This window comes from Triticum dicoccoides, chromosome 6A (assembly GCF_002162155.2).
Source record: "Triticum dicoccoides isolate Atlit2015 ecotype Zavitan chromosome 6A, WEW_v2.0, whole genome shotgun sequence".
NCBI lineage: Eukaryota > Viridiplantae > Streptophyta > Magnoliopsida > Poales > Poaceae > Triticum > Triticum dicoccoides.
The window spans coordinates 405,919,232-405,934,540 of NC_041390.1; positions in this window are offsets into that span (position 1 = coordinate 405,919,232).

The following is a 15,309-nucleotide window of genomic DNA, read 5'->3' on the forward strand; positions in this document are numbered from 1 at the left end:
TCCTGTTGCGGCGCCATCCCTTCTTTGTGGGAGCGGCGGTGTCTTCGTCTGTGGAATCGATTTCCGCACCGGCGTCATCGCTGCTGTACTTCCTCCCCTGTTCAGCTCGAGCACATCTATCCGCCAGAACATAAAGTTTGGCCACATCCTTGACCTTGTTCATCGCCAACTCTTCACGCATCTTGCGGTTGCGGACATTTTGAAGGAATGCGCTGATAACTGCGGCGGGATGAACATGAAGCAGGGGGGGAGTCAAGGAGTAGCTGCACGCGCGCTAGCGCTTCTGCTAGCGTAGGTAGCGGCGAGATCTGCGTAGACCGTGATGCGCTCCGACTACTAACCAGGTTAGAAGGGGCTCGGTCATGGTCTCGCGGTCGCGGGCCGCCCGCACCAGCATCTGAGCGCTCACGCCGGCCTAGTTCGTCCTGCGATACCGCATAGGGCTCTTTCCGCTGTGGTGCCCAGGGGCTCCAGCATCACGGTGTTGCTCGTCGTGCGCAGCCTGGGAAGGGCGTGGTGCGAGTGCCAGCTGGGTGCCGTAGAGGCTGCTGCACCACCCGTGGGCCGCACGGCCCCGCCCCCGGACCCAGCGGCGTGTGGCTCATCGTCTCAGATTCGGACGACGCCGCTCGCCTGGCTCCGATCGCCAGAATGTCGTGGACGCTCGTGAGCCACGTCTTCGGCCCAATCCATGGGTACCCAGCCGTCTGCTTGTGCTGGCGCGGACGGGCCGGCCATGGATGAACCGATCACCGTGATCCCCTTTTTCTTGGGGGTCATGGTGATGATGAAGTCAGTGTGCTAACCTTGAAACCGGATTTTCACAACCGGGCGCCCCCTACCTGGCGCGCCAAAGATGTAAGGGGAAACGACACCTATTTGAACACTGGGGTCCCTTTTTTCTACGGTTGGCAAGCGCGAGGTTGTGCAAAGAGCGGGTCTAGAAGCCAGCATGAGGATCGTTTACCCAGGTTCAGGCTGCGAGGATGCGTAATACCCTAGTCCTGCTTTGGTGTATATTTGAGTGTTCTTGGGTTCTTGAACTAGCTATGATGCGTGCATCGTCCAAAAAATCAGAATCCTTCTCCAGTATGCCTCGGGCCTCCTTTTATAGTCAAAAGGGGCTACCATAGTGGCACATAGGAGGTGGAAAGGTATACAATAATCGAGTCTATCTTCTGGCACTATAGGACAAACGCATTTAATGCACTGCCGACATGCCTTTCTTGCTTTATCGGGGACGGTAAGGAAGCTCGTCCAAGCTGTCGCCGCCTCGCCTAGCCTTGAGGCGCGTCCGAACTGACGAGGCTTGTAGTGCCATGTTAGCTGGCTCCTGAGTTGGTGCGGTGGCTGAATCTTCACGAAGATCTGCATGCCACCACGCAGGTGCTTGTCGAGTCAGCCTAGAGGCCACACGTCGCCACGCAGGCGCCTGCCCAGCTGGTGGGCTGGCAGCTGCATGGGAACGATCGTGGAGTCTTGACAGATGTGGGCCTGGCTATGGCCCCACGGATGTTTTTGGCAAGAGTCTTGCCGGCGCCCCGGCAAGGGTCTTGCCACGGTATCTTGGTCGTCCCCAGGAAGGGTCTTGTCGGGGGTCTCGTGGGTATCCTTGGCAAGGATCTTGCCAAGGATCGTGTCTTCTGGTCATCATCTAGTCTTGTGTGCTTCTGGTCTCCACAAAGATTTGCATGCCACCATGGAGGTGCCTCCCAAGCCTCGGTTCCAAAGTGGTTGATGGTGTAGGAACTCTTGGGCTCAAGGCGGTGGCTCTGCTGGTGTCGGGCAAGTTGCCTTGGCAAGGTTCTTGCCGGGGCTGCGGAGGCCGCCCCGGCAAGGGCCTTGCCGGGGGAGTCCACCTCGCCCCTCTGCTCTTCGTGTTTCTGGCTTGGCGTTGTTCTGGTTGTCTTGTGGCTTTGCTTCATTCCTTTGCCCCGCTAGGTGTGGCCTTAGGCGCGGCTCCAACTGCCCGCGCACAAGTAAAGGGGTACAAAATAGGACCCCTCCTTTTGTGCACCGACAATTTCTGAACCCATGGTTCTCTTTCTTTACCGTGTTTCCTAGCAACAGAGTCTCTCTTATCATAATGTTGATTCTTTAATTGTGGGTTATCAGGATCAATAGCAGGTTCAATCTCTACATCATTATCATTACTAGGTTGAGCATCAACATGAACATCATCATTAACATTAGCATTAGGTTCATGTTCATTACCAGATTATGTCTCAGCATCGGAAATAGAAATATCACTGGGATTCTCAGGTGTGTCTATAGTAGTTTCACTAGCATGCAAAGTCCTATCAATTTCCTTTTTCGTTTTAGAACGAGGACTAGGTGCATCAGTATTAATTCTTTGAGAATCCTGCTCAATTCTCTTAGGATTCCCCTCAGGATACAAAGGTTCCTGGGTCATCTTACCACCTCTAGTCATAACCCTAACATCATTATCATTATTCTTACTATTCAACTCATTAAGCAAATCACCCAGAGCTTTAAGTACTTGTTCTACTTGAGTCGTAACCATGGAAGCATATTTACTAATAAGCTTAAGATCATTAATAGTACTACTCATATAATTACTCAGGTGATCAAGCATGTAAGCATTACGTTTCAATTGTCTACTAACATAAGCATTGAAGTTTTCTTGTTTAACTATAAAATTATCAAACTCATCCAAGAATTGTCTAGCAGACTTATTATGAGTAATATCACCTTCATCAAATCTATGGAGTGAGTTTTCCCCTACTACCTATGTTGGGTTATCAAGACCATGTATTTCTTCAATAGGTGGTTGATTTTTAACATCTTCAACTTTAATACCTTTTTCCTTCATTGATTTCTTTGCCTCTTGCATATCTTCAGGACTAAGAAATAGAATACCCCTGCTCTTTGGAGTTGGCTTCGGAGTTGGTTCAGGAAGTATCCAACCATTTTGATTACTCAATATTATTTAATAGCAATTCAGCTTGCTCAATAGTTCTTTCCCTAAAAACACAACTAGTACAACTATCCAGGTGGTCTCTAGAAGCATCGGTTAGTCCATTATAAAAGATATCAAGTATTTCATTTTCTTGAGAGGATGATCAGGCAATGCATTAAGTAATTGGAGAAGCCTCCCCCAAGCTTGTGGGATACTCTCTTCTTCAATTTGCACAAAATTAAATATTTCCTTTAAAGCAACTTGTTTCTTATGAGCAGGGAAATATTTTGCAGAGAAGCAGTAAATCATATCATGGGGACTACGCACACAACCAGGAGGAAGGGAATTAAACCATATCTTAGCATCACCCTTTAATGAGAAAGGAAACAATTTAAGAATATAGTAATAGCGAATTTTTTCCTCATGAGCAAATAGGGTGGCTATATCACTCAATTTAGTAAGATGTGCCACAACAGTTTCAGATTCATAACCATGAAAAGGATCAGATTCAACCAAAGTAATTAACTCAGGATCGACAAAAAAATCATAATCCTTATCAGTAACAAAGATAGGTGAAGTAGTAAAACCGGGATCATATTTCATTCTAGCATTCAAAGATTTTTCTTTCAGCTTAACTAACAATTTCTTAAGATCTTCTCTATCATTGCAAGCAAAGAAGTCTCTAGCAGTTTCTTCATCTATAACATAACCCTTAGGAACAATAGGCAATTCATATCTAGGGGGAGAATCATAATCATAATCTTCAATAATATCATCAGTTTCAGTAATTTCATTATCTCTAACCCTAGCAAGTTGTTCATCAAGAAATTCACCTAATGGCACAGTATCATCAAGCACAGAAGTAGTATCATCATAAGCATCATGCATAGTAGAAGTGGCATCATCAATAACACGTGAAATTTCGGAATCAATAGCAGGTGTAGGTGTCGCAAGTTTACTCAAAACAGAAGGAGAGTCGAGTGCAGAGCTAGATGGTAGTTCCTTACCTCCCCTCGTAGTTGAGGGAAAATATTAGTTCTTTGATCTTTCAAGTTCCTCATAGTGATCAACAGATATAAATCCCAAGTGACTTAGAGGATAGAGATATGCTCCCTGGCAACGGTGCCAGAAAAAGGTCTTGATAACCTACAAGTATAGGGGATCGCGACAGTTTTCGAGGGTAGACTATCCAACCCAAATTTATTGATTCAACGGAAGGGGAGCCAAATAGTATCCTCGAGTATTAGCAGCTGAGTTATCAATTAAACCACACCTGAAAGACTTAATATCTGCAACAAAGTATTTACTAGCAAAGTAGTGTGGAAGTAGCGGTAACGGTGGAAAAAGTAACAATAGCAGTTTTGTAGCAATCGTGCCACTGGCAACGGAAAAGTAACTAAGCAAAGATCAATATGAAACAAGCTCGTAGGCAATGTATCCATGATGGATAATTATGTCGGATGGCATTCATCATGCAAAGGTTATAACATAGGGTGACACAGAACTAGCTCCAGTTCATCAATGTAATGTAGGCATGTATTCCGAATATAGTCATATGTGCTTATGGAAAAGAACTTGCATGACATGTTTTGTCATACCCTCCCATGGCAGCAGGGTCCTAGTGGAAACTAAGGGATATTAAGACCTCCTTTTAATAGTGTACCGGAACAAACCATTAGCACTTAGTGAATACATGAACTCCTCAAACTACGGTCATCACCGGGAGTGGTCCCGACTATTGTCAATCCTGGGTTGCCGGGTCATAACACGTAGTAGGTGACTATAACTTGCAATATTGGATCAAAAACACAAATATCAATCTTAGAACATAGTGGTTACTAGGGATCAAACCCTAACAAAACTAACTCGATTACATGGTAAATCTCATCCAACCCATCACGGTCTAGCAAGCCTACGATGGATTTACTCACGAATGGCGGTGAGCATCATGGAATTGGTGATGGAGGATGGTTGATGATGACGATGGCGATGGATTCCCCTCTCCGGAGCCCCGAACGAACTCCAGATCTGCCCTCCCGAGGAAGAACAGGGCTTGGCGGCGGCTCCATATACTAAAATGTGATGAATCCTTCTCCTTTATTTTTTCCTCCCTGAAAGTGATTATATGGAGTTGGAGTTGAGGTCGGTGGAGCTCCAGGGGACCCACAAGGTCGGAGTGCGCGCCCCCACCCTTATGGCTAGGGTGTGCCCCCCTGGTGCTGATTCTTTCGCCAATATTTTTATTAATTCCAACAATAATCTCCATGGATTTTCAGGTCATTCCAGGAACATATTATTCCGCAAAAAAATAACACCATGGTAATTATGCTAAAAATAGCGTTAGTCTGGGTTAGTTCCATTCAAATCACGCAAGTTAGAGTCCAAAACAAGGTCAAAATAGTTTGGAAAATTGGGTACATTGGAGACGTATCAGACGCTTAGACACCGCCATGTAGTTGGCTGCTTTAAATGAAAGTTCATGGTGCTTTCTCAAGGCCACTGTTGGTGCCTTTGATGAAGACTACGAGTTGTTTTCTCATAGTACCCGTGCTTAGTTACCTCAATTCCAAAGCCAACAGGTTGCTCCCCAAGCTGGATTAGGCGACTCACCACGACGAGGAGGGCACCCACGATGTGGAGGCCTTGCCCTCTTCCAGTTTTAAGGATCCGATTGCCATCGATATCTTCGATGATGAGGAGTAGCTTATTTGTTTTAGCTTACTAAGTACCTAGGTTCAGCTAGCTATGTCTGATGGAAATATGCCCTAGAGGCAATAATAAAGTTGTTATTATTATATTTCCTTATTTATGATAAAGGTTTATTATTCATGTTAGAATTGTATTAATCGAAAACTTAAATACATGTGTGGATACATAAAAAAATACCGTGTCCCTAGTGAGCCTCTACTAGACTAGCTCGTTGATCAAAAGATGGTTAAGGTTTCCTAACCATAGACATGAGTTTTCATTTGATAACGGGATCACATCATTAGGAGAATGATGTGATGGAGAAGATCCATCAATTAGCTTAGCATATGATCATTCAATTTATTGCTACTACTTTCTTAACATCCAATACATGTTCCTTCAACCATGAGATCATGCAACTCCCGGATACCAGAGGAATACCTTGTGTGCTATCAAATGTCACAATGTAACTGGGTGATCATAAAGATGCTCTACATGTATCTTCGAAGGTGTCTATTGAGTTGGCGTGAATCGATATTAGGATTTGTCACTCCGTGTATCGAAGAGGTATCTCTAGGCCCTCTCGGTAATACACATCATAAGAAGTTTGCAAGCAAAAGTAAGGAGTTAGTTACGAGATGATGTATTATGGAACGAGTAAAGAGACTTGCCGCTAACGAGATTGAACTATGTATGAAGATGCCGACGATCGAATCTTGGGCAAGTAACATACCGACAGACAAAGGGAATTACATATGTTGTCATAATGTTCGACCGATAAAGATCTTCGTATAATATGTAGGAACCAATATGGGCATCCAGGTTCCAGTATTGGTTATTGACCGGAGAGGTGTCTCGGTCATGTCTACATAGTTCTCAAACCCACAGGGCCCGCACACTTAACGTTTGTTGACGATATAGTGTTATATGAGTTATACGATTTGGTGATCGAATGTTGTTCGGAGTCTCAAATGATATCATGGACATGACTATGAGCTCCGAAATGGTCTGGAGGTGAAGATTGATATATAAGACGATGATGTTTGGACACCGGAAAAGTTTTGGGGGTACCGGGTTTTCATCGGATCAGCAGAAGGGGTTCCGGGAAGCCCCGGGAGGCTATATGGGCTTAATGCACCCCTCTCCATGGCAGCCGGCCCTATGGGAAGGAAAGGGGGAGGGTTAGCCCCTCTTACCTTTCCCTCCTCATAAGAGAAAGTAAAAGGGGGGCACCACCTGAGGGAGTCCTGGACTAACGGGTCCTCGGGTGTCCGACCTGTTGGACATGGGCCGGACTATAGGGCCATGAAGTTACAAGATAGCAGACTTTCTCCCGTGTCTGGATAGGACTCTCCTTTGCGTGGATGACAAGCTAGCCGTCCGGATGTACTATTTCCTAACCGACTTTGTACAACCCTAGTTTCCTCCGGTGTCTATATAAACCGGAGGGTTTATTCCATAGGGACAATCATAATCACATAGGCTAGACTTCTTGGGTTTTAGCCATTACGATCTGCTGGTAGATCAACTCTTGTAACCCCTATACTCAACAATATTAATCAAGCAGGAATTAGGGTTTTACCTCCATCAAGAGGGCCCGAACCTGGGTAAACATCATGTTCCCTGTCTCATGTTACCATCAACCTTAGACGCACAGTTTGGGACCCCCTACCCGAGATCCGCCGGTTTTGACACCAACATTGGTGCTTTCATTGAGAGTTCTGCTGTGCCGTCATCAGAAGGTTCGATGGCTCCATACATCATCTACAACAACGCTGCTCGGGGGGGGGTGTCTTTCTCCCTGGCCAGATATTCATATTCGATGGCTTCGAACTGCGGGCCAACTCGCTTAGCCATCTAGAGCAGATTGCCAGCTACGCCCTTGTCCGTCAGGTCAGGATTGGAAGCTTGAACTACGTCGCTGATATCCGCAGAGACTTGATCTTCGATGGATTTGAGCCCATGGCAGCCTCTCCCTGCCATCACGATAAACATGTGCCGGCGTTCTGGGAACGGGGGTCCCCAGACTTGCCTGCCTGCGGCCCATGGCGTGGCTGGGCCAGTAGGCCATACGGCCCATCTTTACCAACAAGGCACCCAAGACCCTCACGAGGGGCCAAGCCTCGCGAGGGGGGCGACGCAAGACCTCCTCAGGAGTGGCCAGGTCAGGCAGCCTCACGAGGAGCGGAGATATCAAGGTGAGGCGAACCTCACGAGGCTCTCGTGACGTAAGCCATGACGATCGATACCAGGCGGGCGCCAGCGCGCGCAGCGTCCTTGTTTCCTCTTTGTTGCAAAGGAGGAAAGCGCAGCCGCAGAGTATCGAGGCCTCAGGCAAAGGTTGCCATTTCGGTGCAACAAGACCAAGACCAAGAGGACTGCAAGACGGAGGTCATTGTGGAATCCAAGATGGCGTCACCACCAGAAGCTTTGTGCAGGCACAAACTACCTTTTGTCAGGATAGCTCGTACTAGCTCTCGCCCTTTAAATTTGCCCTCCATTGTTGGCTCCCTCCCCGCTCGATATTTGGGAAGAGGACCAGGGCCTCTATAAATAGGACTAGCCACCACCATGGGGAGGGAGATATCGAATCCCCGCACTACAAGTTCATACGCGCAAGAACACCTCAACCTCAGGAGGCAGTTCTTCCCTTGTACTGTTCATCATCAGCCCAAAAGGCAATCCACCACCACCACACTGGAGTAGGGTATTACACCACAACGGTGGCCCGAACCAGTATAAACCCTGTGTCTTTCTGTGTTGCGAGTTCCTCGAGTTCGTCCGCAAGATCCTAGCAAGCTAGAGCGTAGATTGGTAGAAGGGAAATACTTCGCGCACACCCCAGTGTTCAAACCTTAAGGGTAGCCAGAACCCCACATCTGACATTTGGCGTGCCAGGTAGGGGTGCGCTGTAGCTTCCTTTCCGTCAGTCCGTCGCTCCATCGTCTCCATGTCGGATGCTCGCCGTGCTCGAGGTGAGCGTCGGGCGCCCTCACCGCCCGCGTCGCTCAGACGGCTCCCGTCGGCGGGCCACCTCGTCGTTCTCAGTTCCCCGCCGCCAACGCTACCACCGGCCCGGTGGGGAATGAGCAGCAGGCGTCCTTGCTGCATCCTTCAGTGCTGCAGGACGGCCGCACAGCTACTCCATCACCCACCCCTGTTGGTTCTTCGTCCCACGCGCACCACGCTCCCATGCAAGCACGGGCCGCGCTCATCGCGGCGAACGAGCTCCTGTGTTACCGCCCCATCGACGACCTCTATGAGGAGTGGCTCGACCGCGTCGCCGAGCTCGTCCGTGCCGTAGGGGGATCTCCGACGCCGTCCCACTCTCCGCCTCCCGCTCAACCAGCCGCGGGCAATGGGGATCATGGCGTGCCTCCACAGCCTCGTCCCCAAGACGGTGTCTTGGCACCAAGGCGCCTGCCTCCGCGGCGTGATCCACCGCGCCCGGCACACGCGCATGAAGAAAGAAGCTGCCAAGAAATCCCGCGGCCGCGAGAAGCTGCACCGGTGCTCCCTGCGCCACCTCGTCAAGACCGCGTGCCGCCTGCAGTGGCGCATCGCGGACCTCGCCAAGACCAAGCTCCGCCTCAGAAAGCAGGCCCCGGTGACCATGGCTGGGTGTCGTGCCTTCACCCCTGAGCTGCGTAGCGTCGCCTAGCCAGGAAAGTTCAAGCCAGATCTACCTCCTCGATACGATGGCACCGCTGACCCCGCAGAGTTCCTGCAGCTCTATGAGCTGAGCATCGAAGTGGCTAACGGCAATGAAAAAGTCATGGCGAACTGGTTTCCCATGGCTCTCAAGGATGAGCCCACTCCTGGCTCCTGAACCTGCAGCACGGCTTGATCTCCTCCTGGGACGAGATGCGCGACCGCTTCGTCACCAACTTCCAGGGCACTCGCGACCGCCCACTGACCGCAGGCGATCTATGCCGCATCAAGTAACAGCCGGGAGAGACCCTCCAGAACTACATCCATCGCTTCAACAACACCCGCCTCAAGATCCCCAAGGTCACGGATGAAGCCATCATCTCCGCGTTCTCAGACGGCCTTTGTGACGTCAAGATGATGGAAGAGCTAGCTATCCACGAGGAGCTTTGCACATCTCAGGAGCTGTTCAACCTAGCGACCAAGTGCGCAAGAGCTAAGGAGGGGTGCCTCTCTCTCCTTGAGCTGCCAGCTGCAGGAGTGGAGGAGAAGAAGGCCAAAGCCAAGGACGTGAAGCGCGAAGAGGCAGTGGTGCTCGCAGTGGAGCCCGACACCAAGCGAGGCAGAGATTAGCCCGAGTCATCCAAGAACGGCCGACCGTTCTGTGACTTCCACAACCTGAACACCCACAACACTAGTGACTGTCAAGAGCTCAGAGCCATTCGGGAAGGATGCTTCGGCGGACGCGCCAAGCGCAATGACCGGGGCTACAGCCTCACAGGAGGACGCGAAGGTGGACGCAGGGACGACCATGGCCCGCGCCAGGAGTGGCGCAACCGGCCTCGTGAGGACCGCTGGCAGGACCAACCTCACGAGGGCGCCTGGAGGGACCCGCCTCGTGAGGATCGCGCCTAGGGCAATGCCGGTCTTCCCCCATTGCTGCCTCCAAGAAGGAACGACGACCACCACCAGGACAAGGGGGCTGGGGGCTTCCAGGAGCCACGTGCGATTGCTTGCATCTTAGGCGGTGCTCAGGCCCCAGCCTCTCAGCGCATCTTCAAACAGTTCGCTCGCGAGGTGAACATGACGCTCCCCAAGTTCGAGGCCACGTGCCCGCTCAGGTGGTCCCAATGCGCCATCACCTTCAACTCGGCAGACTAGCTCAAGTGCGCAGCCACCGCTGGAACCCTGCCTATTCTATGCTCCCCAGTCATCAGCAATGTGCAAGTCACCAAGACTCTCATCGACAGCGGCGCAGGGCTCAACGTCCTGTTCGTCGGCACGTTCGACAACCTCCAATTCCCTATGAGCAGTTCTAGCCAACCAAGACTTTCTCAGGAGTGACTGACGGCTCCACCACACCGATAGGGCAGGTCCGCCTGCTTGTCACCTTCGGGGAGCGCAAGAACTACCGCACCAAGCTCATTACTTCGACGTCGTACACATCCGCCTGCCGTACAATGCCATCCTCGGGTATCCAGCCCTGGCCAAGTTCATGGCAGTCACTCACCATGGCTACAACATCCTCAAGATGCCAGGAAGCGGGGGAATCATCACGGTCCCATGTGAAGAAAGGGACGCGGTGTGCTCCCTTGAGCGCGCCTTCCAAGCTGCAGCAATCGACAACCCTGACAGCAGAAGTGAAGGCCCACCGGAGACCATCCCCAAGAAGAAGCTGCCGCGCCGCGCGGGACCCCAAGAAGATGGCGTCGTGTCAGGAGCCTCATCAGGATCAGCGCCCTCTCCAGGGGCGCCTCCCTCCATCGTATAGGAAAGCGCTCCCGGCGCCCTCCTGCGGTAGGGCTCGGGGGCTCTCTCCTGGAGAGCCTCAGACCTTGCCAACCTCACGAGGGAGGCACTTGGGCACCACTTGGAGGCATGCCTCACAGCACACTTTCCTCAGGAGAGCACAGGGCAAGGAGTGCCCACCACTCAGGAGTTCATCACCAAGACCACCGAAGAATTCCAAGAAGCAACTGCCATGCGTGGCCATAGTCGCTCACAAAGCGCAGCCCCCCATCCAGGCGAGGATGCCGGGCTGCGCGCCTACATCGACATCCTAGGGCTTAACAGGGCCGCATCTCAGGAACGCTTCTGGCCATCGCGTGCGGGCTGCTGTGAGTGTCCACCACACAGCTACGTTTGCATGCCCTTCGGCTTGCCGAGCGTGGCGTTGATCTATTAGCACAATGTGAGGCAAGTCCTAACGGCTCAGGAGGCCAGGTTCCACGCCATTCTGGAGGAGATGAGGACGGTCTTCAGGGAACCTCCCGAGCCCCCAGAGCCTCCCGAGGCTCAAGGTCCTGGTGGCTCATGAGGAGCCATTCATTCAACACGTGGCTTCAGCTACACCAACTCTACTTCGTCTACAGAACCAGATGACATCTTCCAAGTTCATTTAAGCTGGGAGCACCCCTCGGGCTGCATTATTCCCAGGCCACATGGGTCCGTCCCTATGGCATGTACCCCTTTTGTTATGCCTTTAGCTTACCTTGTTGGGGGCGCCCCTCGGGCTGCATCATCCCCACGCCGCTCGGGCCAGACCTAGTGGCATGTATCTTCCTGCATTTATCCAAGTTAATCTGCTCTTCATGCTTAACCTGCCAACTGCTATCATCTGCTTGATCATCGCCTCCCTCGGGGCCCCTACACAGGCACGGCGCTGGTGCATGGGTTCTCCCTCCCACGACCAAAAAATCTGAGTGTTCGAGCTCTTGCTCGCGACACACTCCGTGCATGTCACCTCACCAGGCCCTCGGTGCCTTCACTTCATTCGGACCAACCAGCAGCAGGCAGGCGGTAGTAACGACAAACCATGCTTCTTCTTGTGCCTGTCCACAGGGACCCTGCGGGAAGGATAGCAGGCGGCACCACGCGTCTCCTTTTCTCTCGTGTGATTCGCTTGCACGTTAAAAGGGGGGCTCCTAAGAATTGCGACTCACGAGCTCTTACTGGCTCTCCAGCCCTCACCCCCGGGCCTTGACCATGGCATTGCGACCTGGCATACCTACGTCGGTTGAGCTCGCTCGAGGGCCAGGACCTGAGGACATAGAGCACTAAGAAGAGCTCAGGAGAAGTAAAACTCGTACGGACCAACTTAGCTATGTCGCGTAAGTTGGCGCGCAGCCCTAGCGCAACATTAGGAATCACCGCGAAGTCAGCAAGATAAGTCTCGCCCTCGGATCGGCTAAATATTTGGGCCTAGTGGTCGCTCACACCATGCCGCAACCCCGTTCTGGCCAAGTCACCTTCCTTTCTTTCCTGACCATGGCCGCTTGGGCGCTAAGGGGGACCTCATGAGCATCGCACCTCAGGGGCTCTTATTGGACCTCGGGCCGCGCACCTCCTGGCCTTAACCACGGCATCGTGACCTGGCATACTAGCGACGGCTGTAGCCGCCTTGGGACTGGGAGCCGTCAGCGTAGAGCAACAAGCTATCGCGAGGAAAGAAAGGGGGGACCGAGCCTTAACGGGACATGCGTTCATAATATCATCATAACGAGTAAGATAAGTACAAAGGCATTGCAGACCCTTACATGCCCCCACGGGGTAATTCATGATTCTTCGCAGGTAACGAAAGCTGATGCTAAGGGGGATCCTATCTACATCCTTCCGTGGCGGACGCCATCATCAACAGTGGGCCACAGGAGGCCGGCGCAAACCCCATCCAGATCAGCGGCGGCGGCGGCCGTATGCCGCAGTCCTGCTCCGAGCACGGCGAGAGCTCGGGGGGACGTAGCTATCGTCGCTCGTTTCCGGAGTCTCGTAGACCTCAGGAGAGCTGCTGGACACCCAAGGGCTACTGCAGCTGGAGTGGTCGCAAGAGGAGCGCGCATCAGCATCGCGCTCTTCTCCGGAGTAGCACTCCGGGCGGCGGCTCTCGGCATCGAAGACCTTGAAGAAGAGCGTGGAGGCATCGTCGTACTCGAAGTGGATCGCGAGGGCGCCCCTCGCACGACAGACTCGAGCAATCTCCCCCCAGCCATGGGTCATGAAAATCTTGCCGGTGGGGACCGCTTCGATATTTGCTCCGGTCGCTGGAGCGCTGCAGTCGGCGTGCTGTAGCCAGAGCTCGAAAGGCCCCCTTGGCGGCATCACGTCGGAGAAGAACCACGGGAAGTGGATCCAGGAGCTCGGAGGCATCGGCGCCCACAGAACCAACTCGCGCGAGGAGTCCACAGCATGGACGCCACGCGTCGCCATGGCCGGCGACCCCGGATGCAGCGTGGGTGGCGCTGCTCATCACTTAGTCCTCCCAAGCCCTTGGCTTGGGCATACAGGGGTAGCGGGTACCCCGGTGGAGGCCGCGCACACCTAGCCTCATCATCACTTGCATCGCCATTTCGTCGCGGTGATGGATCGACCTCTTCTTCGGCGGGAGTAGCTCCGGGACTTCCCGGGGTGCTTTCCTTTCTCTTTGGCAGAGAACCTTCTGACAGGCGCCATTGGAGCAAGCAGTAGAGCAAGGAGCAAGAAGCAGCAAGCAAGCGGGGAAGATATGGGCGACGGGGGCTCCGCCCCCCTCTCCCTTTATAGCGGAAGAATGCCAACCGACACCTCCCACGATCGTAGGTAATGATGGTTTCCCTTGCATGTCGGAGGGACTTGTCAAGTCGTGCAGTCGCTGAGGCAGCGTGGGGACGCGGAGGCGCCCATGTCCAATCAACCGCCACGTGTCAACCAAGGCCGCAAGCTTTTGGGGCCCGCGGTGCTCCGAACTTGACCCTTGCCTTTGCCGCGAAGCCAAGCCCCCGCGCACCTTCGGCCCAGGGGCTACTGTCGGTGTTCTAGGAATGGGGGTCCCCAGACTTGCCTGCCTGCGGCCCATGGCATGGCGGGGGCAGCAGGCCGTACAACCCATCTTCACCAACAAGGCACCCAAGACCCTCGCGAGGGGACAAGCCTCGCGAGGGGGGGCGACGCAAGACCTCCTCTAGAGTGGCCAGGTCAGGCAGGATCACGAGGAGCGGAGATATCAAGGCGAGGCGAACCTCACGAGGCTCTCGTGACGTAAGCCATGACGATCGACACCAGGCGGGTGCCAGCGCGCGCAGCGTCCTTGTTTCCTCTTTGGTGCAAAGGAGGCAAGCGCAGACGTAGACTACCGAGGCTGCAGGCAAAGGTTGCCATTTCGGTGCAACAAGACCAAGACCAGGAGGACTGCAAGATGGAGGTCATTGTGGAGCCCAAGACGGCGTCACCACCAGAAGCTTTGTGCAGGCGCAGACTACCTTTTGTCAGGATAACTTGTACTAGCTGTCCTCCTTTAAATTTGCCCGCCATTGTTGGCTCCCTTCCCACTCGATATTTGGGAAGAGGACCAGGGCCTCTATAAATAGGACTAGCCACCACCATGTGGAGGGAGAGATCGAATCCCCGCACTATAAGTTCATAAGCGCAAGAACACCTCAACCTCAGGAGGCAGTTCTTCCCTTGTACTGTCCGTCATCAGCCCAAGAGGCAATCCACCACCACCACACTGGAGTAGGGTATTACACCACAACGGTGGCCCGAACCAGTATAAACCCTGTGTCTTTCTGTGTTGCGAGTTCGTCGAGTTCGTCTGCAAGATCCTAGCGAGCTAGAGCGTAGATTGGTAGAAGGGAAAGACTTCGCACGCACCCCAGTGTTCAAACCTTAAGGGTAGCCGGAACCCCACATCCGACAACATGACCTAGATCTGTCATTGGACTATACCTAGGAGATTGCGCCTATAAGCGCTCTGGCCACTTCCTCTTACGACGTGTACATTCTGGATACACCCAAAGAAGTTAATGGCGATGACAAAGAAGACCCGGTGGAAGATAAAACCCCTGCGATACAGCCAAAGCGCCGATGACAATGGCGCCGCTCTAAGTCACGCCGTGAAAAAGACAGCAATACCGGCACAGGAGAAAAGAATACCCTAGACAATGCCGGAGACAATGAAGACCCCGTTGAGCCAGGTTCCGAACAGGCCGAACGGGAAGATGGGCGAGTCAGCCCTGATGAACAGGCCATGCACGAAGACTCAGAGGATAGTAATTACCTTCCACTCTCCGAGGATGAGGCGA